The sequence below is a fragment of the Pinus tabuliformis genome, chromosome 9, assembly GCF_031772625.1.
Source record: "Pinus tabuliformis cultivar Carrire ecotype Pingquan chromosome 9, CPIR1, whole genome shotgun sequence".
Lineage (NCBI taxonomy): Eukaryota > Viridiplantae > Streptophyta > Pinopsida > Pinales > Pinaceae > Pinus > Pinus tabuliformis.
In genome coordinates, this window is record NC_142307.1 from 1750109102 (window position 1) to 1750127918 (window position 18817).

General features: G+C 39.4%; 1 protein-coding gene across 3 annotated transcripts in view; it reads left to right on the forward strand.

Annotated features, from left to right (window-relative positions):
• Positions 1-18817, forward strand: part of LOC149155720 (protein TIC 62, chloroplastic-like) — a 377018-nt gene that overhangs the window by 90169 nt on the left and 268032 nt on the right. The window lies entirely within an intron of this gene.

Below are 18817 nucleotides of genomic sequence, written 5' to 3' on the forward strand. Positions count from 1 at the left end.
TTCACCATGTTACTCAATACTAAACTTTGGAATACATACGAGTATCTTCAAGATAGGAAACGCCTTGTGATGGAGGTGCCCCATCCTATTTTGCCACGACTCTCACAAGATGCCATTATTATGCACTAGGTGTTGAACAAGCTCAACTTGTAACTTGTACAAATTACCTTCTCTAACCTATATACCCTGAGTTGTATCTGGGCTAGATTCCTTTGGTTTGATGATGACTTGCTGGTTCTTGAACTCAACTGCAAAGCTCTTATCCTCCATGACTAAAATTGAAAGAAAGTTCTTCATGAGACCTAGAACAAACATGACATCATCAAAATATAAAGAGTTACTTGACTCATGTTGGAAGGGATTAATACCAATTGTTACCACCATGTACTTGACATCATCACCAAGCTCAACTTGTACTCTTGAGTCTTGCTTATTCAAACAAGAAAATAACTACTGGGTTGATCTCATATGTCGAGATGCCTCACTATTCACATACAATGCATTCCTTAGAATCATGCTAGTAGAAAGAAAAGGTACCAACAAGAAGTCCTTGTTGAACTTGGTAGCAAACTTGTTCATCTATGTTTGTGCATAGGCTACTACTTGCTTTTGTTGCTGCTTCCCTTTACTTTTCTTCTTCTCTATACATTCTGATGCATGATTGTGCTTATGATAAATGAAGCACTTCATTTTACTCAAGTCCTCCTTTCTTGGCTATAAGGTTGACTCCTCACTCTTTCCCTTACGCTTTGTTGAATTCTTTACCTCTACCCTTATTTGATTTACCATATATAGGTAGGTTCTCATCACCACCTTGTTATCCTTTCACTCCATTTGAGTCTCCTCTTAGATATAGTTATCCCACAACCTCTCAAAGTTAGTAAGGTTCTCTAAAGAACAAATACCTTTGACAAATGGTTTCCATGAAGCTAGGAATCCATTTAGTGCCATGTTCACTAGCTTTCATCTGCAACCTTCTCCCCAACCATTGCAAGTTGATTACAAATTTGTATGACCTTCATTAGGTAACTAGTGACTAAGTCTAATCTAGTCATCTCTACAGATTTGAGTTTTTCTTGCAATACCATCTTCCTATTTATGTTCTCACAAGAGACTTACCAAGGCATCAAACATCTCCTTCACTATCTTCTTGTTGAATATATGAGGGATCAAATGATTCTTTATGGCATCCAAGATCATCCTCTTGGCCTTCACTTCCTGTTTCTTGTGAGCTACCAACTGCTAGGAATATATAGGCACAATCACAACTTTCCTGACAATATCTCAAAGATCACTCTCTTTTATTAAGAATGTCATCCTCACCTTCCATGATAAGAAATTTCAGGCATGATCCAATCTATCCTCAAATATAAAGCTAGCCGATGCCATCTTTGAGATCTACTACACAAACTCCCAAACCCAAAAAATTAGTTTTGAAACCCTCTAACTACTAATCCTTCTTCTGTGCAAATCCCTTATGTTAAAATTGGCAACTAGGGCCAAACTCCACGTGTGTCATCTTATTTATGGCAGCTGATATTTTTCTTGGATCCCTCTCATTGAGAGGTGAAAGATTGATCTAAAGATCATCCGATTCCGATAAGTATTCATGGAGTTATGAATTTATTTGCGTTATAAGACAATTCGTTAAGGTCGGCCAGCGACCAAATAAACCCCACATGTGCTCAACGTTTTAGTATAAATAGAGGTGGCCTTCAAGTCATTTCAACACACTTGGGATCTCTTCCTCTCTCTACTTGTCTTTGGGTTTTAGTAGGAGGAGAGATCCCAAGGAATAACGTTGCCCTGATCCAGAGGGCAGAAAGCCGGAACTGCCGGAAAAGCTGGAAATGCCAGAGAATCCGGAACTGCCAGAAAAGCCGGAAAAGTTGGAACTGCCAGAAAAGCTGGAACCGTCGGAAAAGACAGAACTGCCGGAAAAGTTGGAAAAGCCGGAAAAGCCAAAACTGTTGGAAAAGCCGGAACTGCCGGAAACACTGGAAATGCCAGAAAAACCGGAACTGCCAGAAAAGCTGGAAAAGCCGGAATTGTCGGGATTGCCAGAACTACCGGGAACAACCGAAACTGCCGGGAACAACCGGAACTGCCAGAACTGCTGGGAACTGCCGAAATAGCAGGAGCATCTGTCTCCTAAGGAGAGCAACATACAAGGGACAACTAACTAACATTGGGACAATTGTATGGTACTTAGCAGTAAATACACCAAGCATGCAAGGGACAACTAGCATGCAACAACAAGCATGCTAAGAACAACAAGCATGCTAGGGACAACAAGCAAGCAAGGGACAACAAGCAAGCAAGGTGCAACCAACACATAGGTTAGGATGGCAACATGGTGCAACAATGGCACATAATGCAGTACAGTGATGGGTACGGTCATGATTAATGAAGCGTGATGAGATGTAGCATAGTGATGATGGGTGTAGCATGGTGCAGCGCGGTGAGGTGCAGCATGATGACGAAATGCAACACAACGATAAGTGAAGGAGTCACCTTGGAGAATTAGTCGAAGCAACATGTCTTCAACTGATCTCATGTATCATCTTCTTAGAGATGATCTATGCTCTTATCTAGTTAAGTCAAAGTGTTGAATTCTGTTGTAAACGTACTATCTCTCTCTCTCTCTCTGCTGAACTATTGAAGAACATATAAGAAGAATTGATCAAGGGTTTCCCCACATTGGGGTTTGTCCCTGGCTAGTGCCACATCTTGCGTCCTCTTGTCTTGGCTTGTCTTCTGCGATTTATGTTAATGTTTTATCTGTAGTTTAAAATTGAAATAAATTGCTCTAAGCATAGAACATACCTAAAATTAACACCTTAGTATATCAGTCAAAGAAATAGCTTTGATACGGTGTAGAAATTTCCAGCCTACATGACTATTGTCCTTGTGATCTCAATTAAAAATATAAATTACTGAATTTAATTAATGTAGAAATTAAATTTTAGACCATATTATCAATCATACAATAGTTAGAAAAGTAAATAGTGAAAACATATAATAGTTTCACACACACAAGTAATTTGTCCTTCAAATTTATCCTTTCATTTCTTCGAAAAACTTACAAGGAAGCTTCCATAGTTAGCTAATACCAATGGTTTCCATTAGGGGAATTTTGAAGCCTAAAATGGTCCTCCTAAGGAAAATAATAAAACAATAGTTAAAATAATAAAATAAGAGTTCAGATTTTTTAAAAGAAAAGAAAGAAAACCACTTCCTTTTATTGTGTTATCTCCTTATAAATTTTCTGAAATGTCAATTGTAGACACCTGTTGGATGTAGAATTAAAGTTCACATTTAAAAAGTACCCACTTTGCATACTTTTGTGTAGACCCACACCGAAAAAATTGAAATTACATGAAAAAATGTGTTTCTTTACTCAAATGTTGAGTGTAGACAACCATTGGATGCATAATTAAATTCCACATCTAATGACCACCCACTCTGCATACATTTGTGTAGACCCACAGTGAAAAAATTGAAATTCATGAAAAACATGTTTCATGTATTTTCAAATTTTTTGGTGCAGGTCTACACAAAATATGCAGAGTGGGTCTTCGTTGGATGTAGAATTTAATTCCGCATCCAATGGGTGTCTTCACTCGACATTTGAGTAAATCTATAAGGAGATAAGTGGAAAAAAGTAGTTTTCTTTTTTTCCCTCAAAATATTTACCCCTTGGGGATGACATCATCATCTTGAATCTTATTGGTTCTTTTAGTGTTGATGTTTTTAGTATATTTATTGTTTTGAGATCCATTTTTGACCTCAAAAAACCCCTAATTATGGTCAACAAATCACCCTAAATTGTGCTTGTACAACTTGCCGCGAAAGTATTTGGCTATATGGACTGTACTTATTTGTCTATACAATTGTATGGATATGTCCATACGATTGTAAGAATATGTCCATTTATCTATATGCACTTTTGTAGGACTATATGAAACTATTTTGTACGACTGTTTAGAACTATACGACGCACTATATGGTCTTTGGCTACTCGGACACACCTTTTTCTTGAGTCCCTACTCTCTCTCTCTCTCAAATTGCTCAATTGGCCAACTATGTAGAAACCCTCTATCTTGACCTTGTAGGTCATGCATGCATGAAATACACTTTTTAGACTCAACAACTAAATATAACATTTTTCACTTGTTTACTATAGTGAATTGGAAAATTAGAATTACTTTTTGAAAATATCTTGAACTATTTTTTGCATGTTTACATTAAACCTAGTAGAAGTTCCTATCCAAGCTATAATTCTCAACATCTTGGAGGATTGATTACACCATGTTGAGGATGTCCACCTTAGAAGTGCCACATGTTCACTTGAGAAGGTGTAATATCCCAAACGGGATATTTCGCAAAAATCTAACTGAACCAAAATTACTCCATAAAATTACCATTCAATTTACAGAGGATTGCCATGTAAAATAGAACAAGAGAATGCATGCAATTCAATCATACAATGAGCAGAAATAATCTCAGCTTTTATTATAATATATAACTGGGGTTTTACATGCTGAAATAACAAAATAGTTGATATAGCTGAGATAGAACTGGCCTCAAGAATCTCCTCCAATGCTGCATGGGCTCTCCATCAAAACTGAACTGAACTGCCACTGTTAAGCTCTCCTGTGAATTCTGGATGAATTCACCAAGGGGAGATGGGTACTCGCCCAATCTCACTAAATCACCCGAGGGTTTCCGTCCTGGGGCTACCAAGGAAGTAGAGAACCGGGTTCCCAACCTCTCATACAAGAAGAAATATCAAATCCAAGATGTCCTGTAATGGTCTCCTCCTCTTTTTATAGATCTGATGGACCCTTTTAGAAGCTCCTATTTTATTATTATTTTAATCATTGAAGACATTTCCCTTAATTAAAATATTCTTTTTAATGTGGGAAAATGGTAAATTGGTCACCATGCCTCCTTAGGCCACTGAAAATCACTTCTAACTATCCCATCTTGTAGATCTTCATGTTTCGATTCTAATGAGCTATTACACTAAGGTGTTATGCCAAGTATTCCTTTCGAACTGCCACCTTAAGTGTAACTAATTGAGTCAGGCCCATTAATAACTCTGTTTTTTGAAAGTTGTCGGAATGCAATGGAGCAAAAGACAAATTGTGCTGATGAAGCGAATGTTAGTAGACCTCATAAAAACTCCTCAAAACCCCTCCAAAGGCCCCTGGGCCCGCTGATGACACCAACCTATACCTGTGACTTGTCTACCCCCAACTCTAAAAGTCCATCCTAACCATGCCATAAGGAACACCAGAAAAAGGAACATCACAAATCCTTCGCCCCAAGATTGCTTGCCCTCAAGCAATCCATATCTGTCGACAAATCTGGCAGTCCCATGCAACTGAGAATCAATACCTAGATCCCATACAAACCACTGGGTGATGCCATACCTCTATGCCACCCAACCAAGAACAGATCCCTCAATGCCTAGATCCCAGACTAAACTCTGACTCGACCTGCCATCAACAGATCCTCCTGGATCCCAATGCCACCATGGCCACTCATCAACACCCCTATCCCATGGCTCTAGTTGTGCTTTGTCTCCAGCTATGGTTGCTGCTCCCTCAACTGAATACCAACTCATCACCTCTCTCCAATCCAACCCTTGGCATAGACCAAGGTCAATCTCACCATGTTGATGTTGTGCTGAAATACTAATGAGCGACCAACCTACATCCTGCTGCCAACTGGAGCATATAGTACCCCTCACATCTAAGGGCTCCTGCAGTACAATGCTCCTGACTAAAAATGATACTCCATCAATAGGATACCAACTCATGATCTCCCGCCAATCTAATGTATGGACACCTGTGCAAGGAATACGTCTACTAGGCTGATACTGGTCCATGCTCAACTCCTGATGCTCTACTCGGTCAACCAACAAAATCTGTCCAAGGAAACCTGCCCCTCTCTCCATAATAGGAAAAAGTGGGCAAGATGTGCTACAAGCCCTGTCTATGTACTCCTGGAGAGGGTTGCGACCTAGAAATACCACAGCTCTATTGGCTGCCACTGCACCTATTTGCACCTCATCAATGGGCGGGCCCAAAGATGGATGCACCACCATCTCCAGAAAATCCTCTCTCATCTGTCTGAAAACTCCATGACCCTCCAGTCAACTAACCTCCTGCAAAATTATCCTGTCAGCCTCCAGCACCTCCTGAGGACAAGTGTCTGCAAATACTGCCACCCTACTATCTGTCTGTACATCTGTTTGCTCCTCATCAATGGCTGACCCCAAGGATGGTTGCTCATCCATCACAGGCTCAATATGAACCTCCAACCGACTCTCTCCAAAAGGCTCATCATGCATATTATGCACATCATCCTCCTTAGCTGACTCTTGCTCCACCCTATGCTGCTCATGCTAAATCATCATGGGTGACTCATTATCCTGAATGTCTCCCATAGCGTCCACTGACCGCTCACCATACACATCGGAATGTAAATCTGGCCTGCTGTCAATGACTCCACATGACTGCTCATGCTCCCCAGAGACATCCTCGTATGACCCCATGGACTCATCCAAAGGAGAGTCCTCATCCTGAAGTATAGAAGGAATATCCCCCTGTTCTACATCTGCCATCTCCTCCGCATCTCCCAAGCATAGGTGGTCAGGTCCCCAAGGTTCCTTGCAAATGAAACAAAGACCCTTCCTACTTAACTCATTCCCGCTACATGGTTGGTCACCATAAATCCACTGCAACTCCTCTTGGATCAACTCTCCTGAATAGTCCAATGTTCTGCTCAACTAACCTTTCGGCTAGTTCATAAGCAGCAAGTGAAACCAACTATTCCTCCCTCCAAATGGCCAACAACTTAGATTGCAACCTCCTGCAAATGGCATCATGGCCTCCCATACATGAGGACAAAATGGACTGCATGTGTGTTATGACTGTATCAGGATGATGTTTCTTAATGTTGAAGAAGCATTGGAACATCTGCATGATCAAATCGTCACACTCTAGTTCAAACATGAGGTCATAGGATCTAACCAAGGCCATGGCTTCTAGAATCTCAAACTTCTTCCCAAAAGTAGGATCCTCATTGTTATCCAAATCTTGAAAGGTCTCTACTATCAGACTGAAGACTTCACATTTTGTCATCACTGTAAGGAGGTATAGGTGCAGTCAGCATTATGATACCGTTGAGATAGTAAGCCACTAGAAGTTTGACTCCTATGTAAGGGTGCTTCAAATAATTGTGTTGTACTAAGGCAAGCATGGCTGGTTTGAGAGCCCAAACTAAGTTTTGACCATCAGATTGATGCACCTTGGAAAAGAATGAAGCAAGTTTTTCTAGCTTGATAAGGGATTTTGTTATAACCCCCATGAAACTCAAATCTGTCCCAAGTGAATAAATTGTGGGCCCCAATTCATGTTCTTTTTGTGGTTGCCCTTATTGTAGCATACCAAGTATCTTCTTGGAAAAAGTTTTGTTGATTATCGCCGCTAGCTTATTAAGTGAATTTATAAATATTTTATCCATGTTCTGTTTAATGATGGCAGGTGTTGTCGTACAAAATGTCTAGGCACCGCGACAATGGCTCAGATTGGGGGCTGTCACACTGATCTCCAATCACTCCGTTTGAGTTGTCTCCCAATAACAAACTAAGGGGAGTAGACCTTATGGAAATGGAAAAATGAAAGATTAGTTGGGAACCAACCAACCTGGGAGACATAACTAAGCAACCAATACGAGTTTTAGATTGCGCAAGATTTTAAGGATTCAAAATGATTTGAAGAAAGTGATACCAATGCCTTGTAGAGTCAACTATCTTGCGAAGAAAAGAAGGTTCAAGTAAAGGATGAGAAACTATTATTAAAAAGGCTCGACTGTTTCATATGCAAATGCAAAATTTAAAACTATGTGAAATGCAGAGACTTGGTTAATTTTAGTTAAATGAGGGCCTAAAATTATTTCTGAAATGTGTCTTAAATATTACTTAACTTAAGGCTCAGAAAGGTGGTGATCTAAATGTGAAAGCAGATGCTTATACCAACACTGCAAAATATAAAATCTCCACAAATAATTACTGAAATGCACAATGCACTGAAATGTAAAATGCTGGAATAAAACACCTTTAAATTAAAAAATTCATTTGTATAAAATACTCAATCAAGATCATTAGATGCATAAGTAAAACTAGATTAGTCCTAACTGCATAAGTATGTAATAAAAAAATTAACTTCAGAAATTAAACTAAATGTTTTAAACTCATATCACATTAATGAAGTATCAGTTTAGTAATATGCTCTTAAAACGAGTGTTAATACCAACAATATATTTTAAATCAGTAGTCTAGTAACCACACAATATTCAGAAATTTCTATGTATAACAACAGAAAATTTTAAATTAACTACAATTTAGAAAATTTTTGAGTTTAATTTATTCTGATCTATTGATGTATTTGATCTAAAAAACTCAGAAAATAAACTACAGAACAACAGTAAAACAATTTTCGGAAATTTGTTTGCAAAAGTTACTGAAGCTAACTTCTATTTCAACAATTATACAACAATAAAAATGTAAATTAAATCTGCTACTAAATTCAGAAAATTTCCGAGTTTAATTCTTTCTAATCTATTGATGTATTTGATTTAAAAAGCTTAGAAATTTACTAAAAAAAAAACAGTGAAATAATATTCAAAAAATAGCATGCAAAAGTTTCTGAAAATAATTATATTTCTGAAATGTAACGCAGTGAAAGATGCAAAACTAATTTGCTTCAAAATTTTAGATAACTAAAATTTTATGCCAGTATTAATCTTGCATTCAATTAGATCAATGAAAGAGGTAAGAGTTTAGAGGATGTGCACCAGCCAGCCCCTAGGGGCTTGAAGACACTTGAAGATGGGCTGCCAAAGTCACTGAAAATCCTCAACTTAGAAATCTTTTGTGATTTTTAAATTTTTTTTTTTTGAAAAAATTTAGGAAAAATTAGTGAGAGAATTTTGGTGAAAGAGGGGAGGCCGTAAGGTTGAAAGGGAGGCCGAAAAAGAGGCTGGAGATGGCCAGCGCAGGGCCTTAAGGCCCTAAAAAAAATGTGCCCACAATCTTCCTGAAATTTATCTTCAACCTGCAAACAAAATGGAGATTCCCTCCAAGGCTTAGATCTCTCTTTGGAATCCACAAAAATCACCTGCAATTTTCAGATTTGTTCCTGCACAAACAAAAGATAGAAAAAACCCCAAAGCATGTATATACAAAAATATGAAATACCCAAAACCCCAATGAATTAAAAAATTTGATATTTACAAATCTACAATAATATTCTACATATCTAAAAGATTTGTAGATCAAAGCCCTCTATTAGCCAGATTTAAACAAAATTTTGCACAATATTTAGAAATAAATTTGAAATTTTAAAGCAGCACAAGCCCAAGAAAAAATCTGCAAGTAAAATATTCTATAAAATGACTTAAGAAATTAAAAAGATAGTGGGCGCTTTTAGATTCTATAAACTGAGAGTTAGTTGGTCCAGCTGAGGACTTCCCGAAACACCCAAATTCTGAATGATAATTTCTGCACACATAAATCTGCTTGTGAGATTAATAGAGATTTTAAAAATGATCATAAAATTATCAAGAAATAGAGATACCTGCTACTTCTATCAAATTAAAATGATATTCTAAGAAAACCCAGAAATCTGTGCAAGATACTTGTACACAAATCAATCCTCAAGGGCTATTAACCATCAATGCAAAAAAAGCAGCAAAGTATTAAGAACAATATTACCACATAAATCTGAAAGAGGAACACCACGATCTGAAACCCCAAAGTCTTTGCGTTTTATTAACCAGAAAAAGTTACAAGAGCTTTCTTAGAGCAAGTACACGATTCAAAAATCAGATCCAAATAATGGAGAGAGGCCTCTCATTTATAGAAAAATTCTCCAATGGCTAGTTGGCTTGATCCCCGTCAAAGCAATCTCAACCGTTGATGAAGATCAAATGATTTTTTAATCATCACTGTTGAAATAAAGTTACTTTTTGAAAAAATTCGAATTTCACTTTTAATTAACTAAAAAATGATTATTTTGAGTTAATTGCCGCAAAAAGTTGACTTTGACTTAACTACTATGGCCCAAGGGTTCAAGATATCATGGAATTTTCAATATTCCTTTGGCTGGGGACCTCCAAAATTTAAAAACTTTAAATTCCACGAATTTAAAATGTTGAAGAATTTAATTTTTCCTAGGAGCTAAATTAATTAAATTTTTGGCTTTAGCATTTTAATTTATTTTAAACAGAAATTTTAATTAATTGACTCATGAGGTGATAATTAATTTTTCCAACCCTTTAATATTTAGCCATAGTGTCTAACTATGAGGGACCATGCACTAAATATTTTTTCCATGAAATATTACGTTTCTAACCCATGAAGGGGGAACACTTGTTCGTTATAGACCCTCAATAATTACCCATTTCTGTGACACAAAATATAATCTAGTAGAATAAGTGACTTGTAATAAAATAATCTAACCAAATAGTTAGAATTATTCCCAAATCACTTTTACAGAGACTCGATAAATAACACTTGGGCTCATTTAAAATCCTGACGACAAGATCCACCCTAGCTTTGGGGTGAGACTAGAGAGAAAGACTTTGCTGATCATCCGTGTTTAGAAGTACACATGAATCAGTGAGACTGAAAACCTCCTAGGATAGAAATCATCATCAGAAAAATAAATTTACCTAGGTTGTTACATACATTTGTCTTACTAGGATCCAATGTTGCAGGAAATGTCCCCCCCAAGATCTAATGCCCGAAGCGCGTCCCGTACGGATTCGTACAGGAAGCGTCCCCGAAAGCGCGACTCCAAAATTCGGAAACGCGGTTCCGCCTGTTTTGGATGCTTCCTGGAAATTCCGGAAGCGTCCGCTTCGGAGGGCGAAGCGTATGGTTCCGTACATGCTTTCGGAAAAAGCACCGCACAATTTAGAAAATCGTTTTTTTTTTTTTTTAAATTTTAGGTGAGTTTGCATATTTGGGTGGGTCCACCTTGGGTTAAGGTGAGGAATGAAGGCAAAAAAAATATAAAAAAAATATAGATATAGCAGATACTTCCTCATGGTAATGTTAAATTCTCCTTTATTTTTCATTTTCATCCTTTTACTTAAATTTTTAACATTACCATGAAATGACTCAGGATGTTTGAGAGTGGTTCCAGCTTCATTGGGCTTCATATGGAGAAAATAGAATTTCATATCCTATTCAAAATTCCGCAGACTTAACAGTTTTCAGGAATTTAGGATCAATGGGATTGTGGCATTTCATTAGATTATATCAAGTATGAAGGTATGCAATTAGCATTTAATTAAGAGCACCAAGCCCTATATGTACCCTAGTGTTGGTGGTGTTAATTGTTGAACTCCTTTGTCACGCCCTTAGCAAAAAATTACCTTTCAATGAAGTCAAAATCATTGATCAAGCATGTTAAGCTTTTTCTACCATATTTTAAGTCTTGAATTAGGTAGTTTGATCAAAATTGGGCAATGTTGACTAATATCCCTAGACAATCGAGGTAGAGGCAACGGCTAGACAAGAGGAGAAGAATCTAGATTCTAGATGGCTGATGCATCTAAATGGTTGATGCTCGAATAATTAATCATTAATGTACAATGGATGCTATATCTATCTTGATTTATGCAAAAATATGCATGTTTTCATGCCTTCTACAACTAATTTGGTATTTGGGATGTTTGTTTTGAGTATAAATGCAAAAAAATATAATATATATATATATATATATATATATATATATATAGCAGACGCTTCGTTACCTAGATTTTTGGAAAATGACGCTTCTGCATCCCCGCTTCCAAAAAACGTCCCATTTTCGTCCCCGCTTCGTGCAACATTGCTAGGATCATTTACATTACAAAATGTAGAATGAGTTTACAAAACTCCAGTGTACATATAGCTGATAATGATGAATCTGTGGATCATCTAAGTGCTCGGACATGATGGAAATCCATGCGTCAAAAGATGTATAGCTATGGGGTAGTTGACATGGAGTGGTCAACATTTGGCTCTACTTGGGGACATGTTGCTTCATCAAAGGAATGTGAGAATCCAGAATCTACACCCAAAGAAAACACAGAATGACATAAGTAGCGTCCATCCAAATATAATCCAAAAATCATCATATAACATTATATAAAATAGAAGCTCTGTAACAATTCTACAAACATGAAATGTAAACTTAATCTAAGAACATAAATAAAATGCTAAAATGACAAGGTGTAAGGTTAGAGATACAATACAAAGGATGCCCTTGTGGCATCAGATGTGTTCAATATAGTGCATACTGAGCATCTGCCGACTTTCAGGCAGATCAATGGGTTGTTTCTCTGATGTGCCATGCCCAATCCTGCATATCGAAGGACTCTGACTTATCCCAATGTTGTGTTGTTCTCGGCCATCAGTTGTATCAAACCTCTTCCTTCTTCTCTTCCGCTTTGTATGTTTGCTTTCGTTAGGATGTGATGTTGATGATGATGTGGTCGGCGCACAACTTCCTTCTTGATCTGAAAAACGCTCATATGGAAAATTTGGAATGTTCAAGACTTCTGTGACTTGCGCTTCTTTATTTTCATGAACCTGATCTGTTATGACTGGTGGATCAACCTCGCAAGAATCAACCTGATTCTTATCAATTTCCCTTTTATTCGGGTCACCTTCAATTAGCCACTTTTCAATGGAACAAATGATCTCCTCATAATAAGATGGAGCTTGTTGCAGCAGACAGGGAAGCTTATGATTTGTTGACGTTTCCTTGTTTCTTTCATCCTCTGACCCATGCTGAAATTCTTGTATCTGTATCTTTTCCATTACTTGCAACTTATTCTAAAGAGTGATCTTTTCAATTGTTATGGCATCCATCTGGTTAGAGTGTTCAACCTTCATAGCACTGACTTCCTTGGCATGGTTTTCCTCCATGGTCAATAACTTATTTTGAAGACATATCTGACCAGCGTCCATATCTTTTATTACTTTGTCATTATATGCTTTTATGGTCATCAAACAATTTTGCATAGAGCTCATTTCTTTGTCATGATTAGTTTTCATGGTTTCCATTTCCTTAGCATGTTTTGCTCTGATGACAAGTAAACAAGTTTGCATGGAAGTCCTTTCTTTGTCATGATCTGCTTCCATGGCTTTTATCCTATTTTGAAGATTGATCTGGTTAACTTCAATGTTTTGAATCATTTGTGTATAATTGAGTTGTATGTCCTTAATCGTCTGAGGATGTTCATGATCTTCTATAGGCAAATGATATTCCTTACCAACAACATTAATTTGATTGCTCGTCCCTGCCATTCTACTATCTATGATTCTTTTGACAACATGGCAAGTAGCCTCTTCATGAAGAGCATCACAGGCCCTACAATAAGGCGGAGCCTCATCCAGAAGATTGGCAGACTCAAGTGGATTTGGTGGTCTCTGCTCATTAGATGGGCCTTTCTTATGCCAGGTATTATTATTATTTCTAGGTTGGAAACTCTGTGCTTGAGATCTTTCCATTTGGACCAACCTAGCCTGCATGGCACTCATTTCCTTAGCATTATTAGATATTAACTTTGTTTGATTAAGTTCCATGCTTTCAAGTTTTTGCATCAGTATTTGCATAGGGTCATCATCAGATTCATTGGATTCTTTCGATTTACTTAGACCATCATCAAAATGTGAAATTTCAATCTTTGCAGATGCTTTCTTATCCTTTTCAATTTCCTCAGCTAAAACCTGGGCAGCCATACAATAATTAGTTTTAGCTCGCCTCAACTCATAAGAAGTATCAGCATCAACATAAAAATCCAAAAGAGACCTGGCAGGAGGTCTATAATCTTGAGGTAATTCTTTAATAATACCATTAAACCTCTTATTAAATTCCTCTACGGTTTTATTTTCTTTGTTCTCTATGATGCTAATAGCTTTAACCAAATGTCTTTCTTCTCTTTTGTCTCCATACTTGTCCTTAAAGGCATTAATAATCGATTGCAATGAATTAAACGAATTATCAGGGTTTTCTAAAAACCAATCCAGAGCATCTTCTTCTAAGGAAAGAACAAAGAGGCTCATTTTCACATCTTCATGATTATAGTCAGCACCTCCAACATATTTACCAAACCAAGAGCTAAAAGCTTTTAGATGAGTCGTAGCACTAACCACATTATTTCCCTGGAAATAAGGCAACTTGTCAAGGCCATTGTTAAGAAGGTCATTTGGATAACCTTGAATGTTAGCAAAGTTACAAGGGGCGAACAGGTCCATGATGTCTTGTTCAAAGGTAAAAGGAGGGGCCAAATGGATGCTAGAGAGAGAGATCCCTGCCCAAGAAAATCAATAGATCCACAAGAAGTGAGTTTCTAGCAGAAATTCCTGAAAAAAATGAAAGAAGTGGAGTCGCCACTTGAACATGAATCTAGCTCCAAGATCCAAAAGGCAAAAATCAAAAGGTTAGTCAAGGAGAAGCAGCTGGATATCAGGGAGGGCTTCTTGTCTGAGAAATACTGGATGAATAAGTAGAGTCGCCACCCAAACAAGAAACCAACCGAAATGTCCAAGTGCTAAAGATAAGGCGATGAAAAGATAAAGAGATGAAATGGCGCCAGAAAATGTGGCGTTGATGGGATAAGCAATGATGAAAGATTAGATGATTAGAAAAATATTGTGAGGACCAAGGACAGAAAAACTTTGTCCCCGACAACGACGCCAAATGTTGAGTTGGGGTAGCATCAGATGTGCTCTATCCATGAAAATTGGTGGAGAGGCTAAAACAAATGAGATCTCCAAGACCCAGAAATGGTTTGGGCAAATTCTACCCGGTTAAGGAGATATTAAAATAATTAATATTCTTAATGGAGTTTCTAAGTCTAATCTTAGCCGTTGATTAGAGATGTAGTCTCAGCTGTTGAAGGACCAACAGGAAAAGTATAAGAGGAGGCTTGAGGGTCTGTTGGAGAATACACCAGAGTGATCAATGGTTCGACTTTCTAGAGCGGGGTTTGCTAAGAGAAATCGAATCAGTGATCAGTTTGCAGCGAGGGGAAGGGTGTATGAGGTAGAGATAATGCCGAAAGTCTAGCGCAGAGGCAGAGAGGCAGACACTGAGCCAGAGGGAGTCACATAGAGGGGCAGAAGAGATTGCGCAGATGCCAGAAGGGCCTACGTCATCCACGCAGAGGCTGTAGGAGTGACGCATAGGGCCATAGAGGCTGCGCAATGCCTCAGAGGGCTGGCACAGAGGCTAGGAGGGCTGACGTTGAGCTTCAGATTGTGCTGGAGAGGGTTTCGTGGGGCAGACTTTCTGAATATCTGCTTCCGAATAGAGGTATTACTGCCGAATTATTTTCTCTGTCGGGTGAGCCAGTTTGGCACCTAGTTGTGCTTAGAAAGACTGCATAATAATATAACCCTCAAAATTGCTGCATTGGTTTTCCCATGTTGGGTTTTTTCCGGGGACGATTGTCCAAAAATAACGGTGTCACTTGTGTGTTTGTCTATTTCTCTCAACTGTTGATCTTTAGATGGTTGAGACTGTAGTGTGTTTATTTCAGTGTTTATATGAGTAAATAACTTGTTAGTAATTAAACTAGTAGGAGAAATAAACTAGAGAATACAGATAAATTTTCTAATGGGTAATACTTAGAAATTTCAACATGGTATCAGAGCGTTGCATATCACAGGAGAGTTTTATCTAATGGATAATACTTAGAAATTTCAACATGGTATCAGAGCGTTGCAAATCATAGGAGAGTTGAAATCACCAGCTGAATCAAAGCATTTGCAGCAGAAACAACTGTCTCGAGTGATAGAAGCTGTTCCTAGTAGAAAGAAGCAGAGAAGGGTTGGCACAAAGGGACTACGTCATCAGTTCGAGCCAGAGAGAGGCCAACGCAAAGGCTAAGGAGGGCAGAAGAGGCTCACGAAGAGCCACGCAGAGACCAAGAGGGTTGACGCAGTTGACTAGGGGAGCAATTCAACCAGTGCCGGGATTGCATAGAGGCTAGCGGCTCAGTCCTTCAGTTGCTGGGGCATAGGAAGTTGTGGGCGGATTGCGAGGAGTGAAGCTGATGGGGTGTTGTTGCTGCCGAGACAGAACAATACATAACGGGGCAAAACAAAGGTAGAGGGATTCGCTACTTAGGCAAATTTCTAGCCAAGAAATCCAGATCAGTGTTGCAGGTGCATAGGAGATTGGAGAGGTGCGACTCGACGGTTGGCAAGCAGAGAACTTCCAGGCGGGAAGTAGAAACTCAGTGGGAGTCAAAGAAAGAACTTCCAGAGGGAAGTAGAGACTTGGAGGATTTGAAAAGAAGAGAAGAGAGATGGCCATGAATGCACTGAGGGATCAGGACAGGCTGGATGGGGCGTCCAACTTTGTCATCCGGAAGGCCAGGGTCCTGTCTGTTCTAAATAAACATCGCATCAAGGCCTTTGCCTTGAGAACCGTGGCTATCCCAGTTGACCCAACTGAAAATGAAAAGTATGAAGATGCGATGGCCAAGGCGAAATGCATAATCCTTGATGGGGTCAAGGATCATGTGGTCCAGCATATTGCCGAGAAGGAGATGACAAAGGAAATGTGGGACACCTTGAAGACATTGTATCAGCACACTTCCGTGCAGAGGAAGATGTTACTGGAGAATCAGTTGTGGTCATACCAGATGTAGAAGGGGGAGCAGATAGATCACTTCCTCGGTAGGTTGAAGGAGATCCAGGACCAACTGACTTCCATAGGGGCCACGCCGGATCAAGAGTTGATGGTGAGGACTGCTCTAAACGCAGTCTCCGAGGAGTGGGAGACATTCGTCCAAAGTATTCTGGGCAGAGCGAATCTTCCAGATTGGGAAGAATTGTGGGCGACTCTTCGCCAAGAAGAGATCATACAGCTGACCAAGATGGGAAGTAGCAACAAAGGAGCCTAGGTCAAGACAAAGGAGGAAGAGGATGCAATTCTGGCATCTGTGAGGAAGCAGGAGAAGAGGAAGAAAAGGACCCCTCTAGGATAAAGTGCTTCAACTGTGGGGAACTGGGTCATTATGCGAACCAATGTCCGAGGAAGAAGAATAAGGGAGAGGCGTCTGACTCCAAGGCAGCGCCAACGAAGGTGGAAAAGGAGGTAGACGATGATGATGATTGTGCCATGAGTTCTCATGTACCTCTAGAGAAGAGGTGGAGAGACATCGAGTTATAGTTAGGAAGACTACAGGTGATGAGGGGCAGGATCCTTGAGGTACCCAAATTCTTGGATTATACTTGGCTACAGGAGCCCCGAAGTGAGAGTAGTAGGATGGCAGATGTCGGTAGAAACGGATGTGAACGAAGCGGCAGAGAGTGCTAGAAATGCATAAGTCCCATGCAACGTAGAGAGGGTTGCAGCATTGCAAGAGGCATAGAGGAGGTTGCAGCAGTGCAGGATGGCACAAAGAGGTTTGCAGCGGTGCGAGAGGCACAGAGTTGTTGCAGCAACACAGAGGCAGAAGAGGGAGCAAGAGATAGTGGTAGAGAGAGCGTTAGCATCGGGAGTGTTTCTAGCCTGACAGGGATGTCAGTAGTTGGGTGGATCAGTTACTTAATTTTCAGTAACTGAGTTGCAGTGCAGTAGCAGTTAATAGTAGCACGATGCAACATGATGAGAGGGGGTTGTAGTGCAGATGCATTGTTGGGAGAAAGGACCAACAATAACATGGATGCAGAGGGAGCTGTCGTACGAATGTAGTAGTGGCAGTGGCAGGGCCATGGGCAGTAATATAGGGTGCAACAGTGCAGAGAATGTTGGGCAGGGAGGCCTAGCATCAGCACTATACCGATGCTGTATAATCGGGGTGATGCTCAGTGTGGAGTATTACTAGAGCACAACCCTCGCTAAGAGGGAGTGTTGATTTAGGGTAGCATCGAATGTGCTCTAGCCATGAAAATTGGTGGAGAGGCTAAAGCACATGAGATCTCCAAGACCCAGAAATGGTTTGGGCAGATTCTACTCGGTTAAGGAGATATTAAAATAATTAATATTTTTAATGGAGTTCCTAAGTCTAAATTTAGGAAAAATAAAATATTAATGGGTATTAATATAAAACTGGGTTAGAAGGTTCTAAATGACATGGATCAAGCCAAATCTAATCTTAGCCGTTGATTAGAGATGTAATCTCGACCGTTGAAGGACCAACAGGAAAAGTATAAGAGGAGGCTTGAGGGTCAGTTGGAGAATACACCAGAGTGATTAGTCATTCGATTTTCTAGAGCAGGGTTTGCTAAGAGAAATCGAATCAGTGATCAGTTTGTAGCAAGGGGTAGGGAGTACGAGGCAGAGAGTCAGAGATAGTGTCGGAAGTCCAGTGCAGAGGCAGAGAGGCAGACACTGAGCTAGAGGGAGCCACGCAGAGATAGAAGAGACGACGTAGAAGCCAGAAGGCCCTGTGTCATCCAAACAAAGGCTGCAGGAGTGATGTAGAGGGCCTTAGAGGCTGCGTAGTGCCTCAGAGGGTTGATGCAGAGGCCAGGAGGGCTGACGTTGAGCTTTAGATTGTGCTGGAGAGGGTTTCGTGGGGCAGACTTTTCGAATATCTACTTCCGAATAGAGAGGTATTACTGCTAGATTATTTTCTCTGTCGGGTGAGCCAGTTTGGCACCTAGTTGTACTCAGAAAGACTGCATAATAATATAACCCTCAGAATTGCTGCATCGGTTTTCCCAAGTTGGGTTTTTTTGGGGACGATTGTCCAAAAATAACGATGTCACTTGTGTGTTTGTCTATTTCTT